Here is a 5,733-nt window from a genome sequence, read left to right on the forward strand (position 1 = left end):
TGATGATGTATCTTTGGTGCTATCACAGATGTGGAAATAAATCTCACTGTGATGAGATTGTGTGAGAATTAATGCAACTGACAAGCCACATATGAGTTCATTGGTGGGGTGGAATGGGGGAGGGGGGCATATTTGACCCTTGAGTGAATATTTGACCCTTGAGTTAAATCACATTAATTAATCATTATCCCTGGTGCTGAGAGATGAATTAATGCAAGAGACATTTATTTTTATTTTTTTTACATTTAAAAAAAAATACTTTTAATTGAAAAATGTTGTATTTATACAACAACAGTAATGAAAATAGCAACAGTCTCTAACAATAACAGTCATAACACCCCAGAACCGTAACAGCTCGTACACCGAACCCTCCCCACCCCCCCAGCCCCAATGACCAACAGAATAAATTAACAACAGATTAAATTAACAACATATTAAATTGAATAACCGTAGAACAAATAGATAACACCCCCCCCCTCTCTTTCCAACCCCCCCCCCCCCCCCACCCAACCAGGGTTGCTGCTGCTATTGACCCATTTCCCTATCTCTGAGCCAGAAATTCCAAGAAAGGCTGCCACCGTTTATAGAACCCTTGTACTGATCCTCTCAGGGCGAATTTGACCCTTTCCAGTTTGATAAACCCCGCCATGTCACTGATCCAGGTCTCCACGCTTGGGGGCCTCGCATCCTTCCACTGCAGCAAGATCCTCCACCGGGCTACTAGGGACGCAAAGGCCAAAACACCGGCTTCTTTCGCCTCCTGCAGTCCCGGCTCCACCGCAACCCCAAAGATCGCGAGTCCCCAGCTTGGCTTGACCCTGGATCCAACCACCCTCGACACCGTCCTCGCTACTTCCTTCCAAAATTCCTCCAGTGCCGGGCATGACCAGAACATATGGGCATGGTTTGCAGAACTCCCCAAACACCTGACACACCTGTCTTCGCCCCAAAGAACCTACTCATCCGAGTCCCAGACATGTGAGCCCGATGCAGCACCTTAAATTGAATGAGACTAAGCCTCGCATATGAAGAGGAAGAGTTAACCCTCTCCAAGGCATCCGCCCAAGTCCCGCCCTCGATCTGCTCCCTAATTCCCCTTCCCACTTAGCCTTCAGCTCCTCCACTGATGCCTCCTCCCCCTCCTACATTACCTTATAAATGTCAGACACCTTCCCATCCCCGACCCACACCCCCGAAAGCATCCTGTCCCTTGCCCCCCGCGAGGGCAGCAAAGGAAATCCCTCCACCTGCCGCCTAGCAAACGCCTTTACCTGCAAGTACCTGAACGTGTTCCCTAGGGAGAGCCCGAATTTCTCTTCCAATTCCCCCAGGCTCGCAAACCTCCCGCCCATAAACAGGTCCCCCAACTTCCTAATGCCCACCCTGTACCACCCCCTAAATCCCCCGTTGATGATCCCCGGGACGAACCGATGATTCCCCCTTAATGGAGCCTCCACCGAGCCCTTCACTTCCCCCCTGTGCCGCCTCCACTGCCCCCATATTTTTAGGGCCGCCGCCACCACCGGGCTAGTGGTATACCTCGTGGGAGGGAGTGGCAACGGTGCCATTACCAGGGCCCCCAGGCTCGTGCCTCCACAGGACGCCATCTCCATCCTTTTCCATGCCGCCCCCTCCCCCCCCCCCCCCCATCACCCATTTACGCACCATTGACACATTGGCCGCCCAATAATAACTCGAAAGGTTGGGCAGCGCCAGCCCCCCCCCCCCCCCCATCTCTACCTCGCTCCAGAAAGACCCTCTTCACTCTCAGAGTCCCATGCGCCCACACAAAGCTCAAAATGCTACTAGTCACCCTCCTGAAAAAGGCCCTGGGAATGAAGATGGGCAGGCACTGAAACAGGAACAAGAACCTCGGGAGCACCGTCATTTTGATGGACTGCACCCTCCCCGCCAACGACAGTGGCAGCATATCCCATCTTTTAAATTCATCCTCCATCTGCTCCACAACCCTGGTGAAATTGAGCTTGTGAAGAGTCCCCCAGCTCCTGGCCACCTGCACCCCCAGGTACCTGAAACTCTTCCCTGCCCTCTTAAACGGGAGCCTTCCAATTCCCTCCTCTTGATCCCCCGGGTGCACCACAAACACCTCACTCTTTCCCAGATTCAGTTTATAGCCTGAAAAGGCCCCGAATTCAGCCAACAGTTCCATCACCCTCGGCATCTCTCCCACTGGGTCCGCCACATACAGTAACAGGTCATCTGCATACAACGACACCCAATGTTCCTCCCCACCCCGCATCAAACCCTTCCACCTTCCTGACTCGCTCAACGCCATCGCCAAAGGTTCGATTGCCAGTGCAAACAACAAGGGGGACAAGGGGCACCCCTGCCTGGTCCCTCGGTAGAGCCGGAAGTAATCCAACCTCCTCCCATTAGTAACTACACTTGCCATCGGGGCCTCATACAGTAGCCTCACCCACTTAATAAACCCTTCTCCAAATCCAAAGCTCTCCAGCACCTCCCACTCCACTCTATCGAATGCCTTCTTCGCATCCAGCGCCACCACTATCTCCGCCCCCCCCCCCCCCCCCCCCCCCCCTCAATCGCCGGCATCATAATGACATTTAGCAACCTCCGTACATTCATGTTCAGCTGCCTTCCCTTAACAAAACCTGTCTGGTCCTCGTGTATCACCCCTGGCACACAGCCCTCAATCCTGGTGGCCAGGATCGCTGCCAGCAACTTGGCGTCTACATTAAGGAGAGATATGGGCCTGTACGAACCACACTGCTGGGGGTCCTTATCCCTCTTTAGGATTAAGGAAATCAGCACCTGCGACATCGTCACAAGATACATTTATAATAGTCATGCTCCCTTCCCACCTTTTGTGGATGGACTGGAGGAGAAACGCTAGGGAGGCTTTACTGAAACATGATGCTGATGGTTTTGATCTTTTCATTGCCATGGATTATCTGTCCTAAAGAATACCTCACCTGCAGTGAGTGAATGTCTGTATGGGTGCCATTTAAATATGGCACCAAGTCCTTTGACCCCCATGAGGTAACGGTGGGATGGAAAATCCTTGCCCATCCCACCATGAGATTTGTCAGGCTTCTCGCTGATGCATAAATAATTAGCTGAAAAGTGGCTGTGCATATTCAGCCAACCCACCGCCCAGTGGGAAGTCACGCTGACATTCCCACCCACCACCACACTTCAGATCAATACAATGAAAATACGAGGAGGCGAAGGAATGCATAGAAAATGTACCAGTGACTTGGAAGGAACACTGCTATTTTTTCCTACCCCTGTTGTGCAGGATAATATGCCTTTACAAAGAATAGTATAGAAAAAGGATGATGCCAAACAAATCATTTTCAAACCGTCTTTGGAACTCTGTAAGAACATTTTTCCTTTTATACAAGTCCTGTTGAGCTGGTCTGTCTGGTTTTCGACAGGTTAATAATCAGTTGACATTTGATAATTGAATATTCCTGCTAATTGCTGCCATTCTGCCTTGTCCTGAGATCGCAAGTTTTTCATGCTTCTCTAAAATATGAAATGAAATGAAAATCGCTTATTGTCACAGGTAGGCTTCAAATTAAGTTACTGTGAAAAGCCCCTAGTCGCCACATTCCGGCACCTGTTTGGGGAGGCTGGTACGGGAATTGAACCGTGCTGCTGGCCTGCCTTGGTCTGCTTTCAAAGCCAGCGATTTAGCCCAGGGCTAAACCAGCCCCTGGTATTATGTTCTAAAAAGAACAAAGAAAAATCAGTATTTATTGGTAACAATGGGCAGAAATATTCAATTATTAAGTATTCGCTGATTATGAACCTGTCTGCATCCAGACACCAGATAGACCAGTTTGGTATTTATATATTCATAAAATTAAAACTGCTGGTAGTATTATTATTTTTAACTACATTTTGTTCTACCTAGGGCTTTTAATTTTGGGCCTGCTCAAGAAACAAGGGTGTTAGATTGGGTAGATATCTACCTCTTTATCTATAGATATATATATCTCCACAACCCTGTTTTAATCATTCTGTTACAACCTATATCCTACCATTCTGGGGCAGAGTGTGACATTTAGCATTAAGTCACTTTGCAATAATGCTGGAAAATGAACAGCTCACCTGTCCATGCTCTTTGTCGGAGAACACCAAGCTTCCCCCAAAAATAGATCCACAGGCAGCACGGTGGTGCAGTGGTTAGCATTGCTGCCTCACGGCACCGAGGTCCGAGGTTCAATCCCGGCTCTGGGTCACTGTCCGTGTGGAGTTTGCACATTCACCCGTGCATGCGTGGGTTTTGCCCCCACAACCCAAAAATGTGCAGGGTAGGTGGATTGGCCACTCTAAATTGCCCTTTGAAAAAAAACAGGGAACATTGACAAATGGTACATTGACAAAACAGTGATTGGTTACAGTGCGGAACAAGGAGCCAAACAAAGCAAATAAAGCAAATACATGAGCAAGAGCAGCATAGTGCATCGTGAATAGTGTTCTTACAGGGAACAGATCAGTCCGAGGGGGAGTCGTTGAGGAGTCTTGTAGCTGTGGGGAAGAAGCTGTTCCCATGTCTGGGTGTGCGAGTCTTCAGACTTTTGTACCTTCTGCCTGATGGAGAGTCTGGAAGAAGGCAATGCTTGGGTGGGAGGGGTCTCTGATAATGCTGGCTGCCTTCCTGAGGCAGCGAGAGGTGTATGCAGAATCAATGTGGGGGTGGCAGGTTTGTGTGATGCGTTGGGCTGAGTTCACCACAGTCTGCAGTTTCTTGTGATCTTGGACTGAGCAGTTGCCATACCAGTTGCCATATTCTGTTATATTCTGATGACTATTACACGAGAGAGAAGAAAGTGCATAATACATTTTTAATGTGCAACAAATAATTCAGCACTATGTTGATGGAATAAAGTAAAAATTGATTGCACAATATGTTAAAATTAGTTAAATACAATAATTGCACAGGCGACACGGTGGTCTAGTGGTTAGCACTGCTGTCTCACGGCACCGATGGCCGGTCACTGTCCTTATGGAGTTTCCACATTCTCCCCATGTCTTGGGTCTCACCCCCACAACCCAAAAGGATGTGCAGGGTAGGTGAATTGGCCACGCTAAATTGCCCCTTAATTGGAAAAAAATGAATTGTGTACTCTAAATTTAAAAAAATACAATGAATGCAATTCCTGCAATGATGTAAAAGCAAATTACTGCGGATGCTGGAATCAGAAACAAAAGCAGAAAATGCTGGACGATCTCAGCAGGTTTGACAGCATCTGTGGGGAGAGAAGGGAGTTAACGTTTCGAGCCTGGATGAATCTTTGACAAAGCTTTAATGATTTAGGTCGGCGTATTCAAAATGTAGGGAAAAAGCTAAAGAGTTTGTTTTATTAAATTGTGTGCAGAAGATTTGTGTTGTCCAGATGTTGCAAGTGAGTCTCAGTACAAACATTCGTAGTATTAGTGCCACAGTATCAGTAATGGTATTATTCATATTGCAGAAATGGTTTATCTCTTAATGGATGCATAAACAAGATTCTTCAAGAGCATTTCTACTTACGCAGAACTTCAGTCCGTGTGTTCCTTTCCTTTATTTATCCCATTCCCGTACCAGCCTCCCCGAACAGGCGCCAGAATGTGGCGACTAGGGGCTTTTCACAGTAACTTCATTTGAAGCCTACTTGTGACAATAAGCGATTTTCATTCATTTTCATTTTTCATAAACATTTTCATAACACCCCAATGACTTTGATTGGTTTACAGAGACAT

This window comes from Scyliorhinus canicula, chromosome 3 (genome assembly GCF_902713615.1).
Source record: "Scyliorhinus canicula chromosome 3, sScyCan1.1, whole genome shotgun sequence".
In the NCBI taxonomy this organism is placed as follows: domain Eukaryota; kingdom Metazoa; phylum Chordata; class Chondrichthyes; order Carcharhiniformes; family Scyliorhinidae; genus Scyliorhinus; species Scyliorhinus canicula.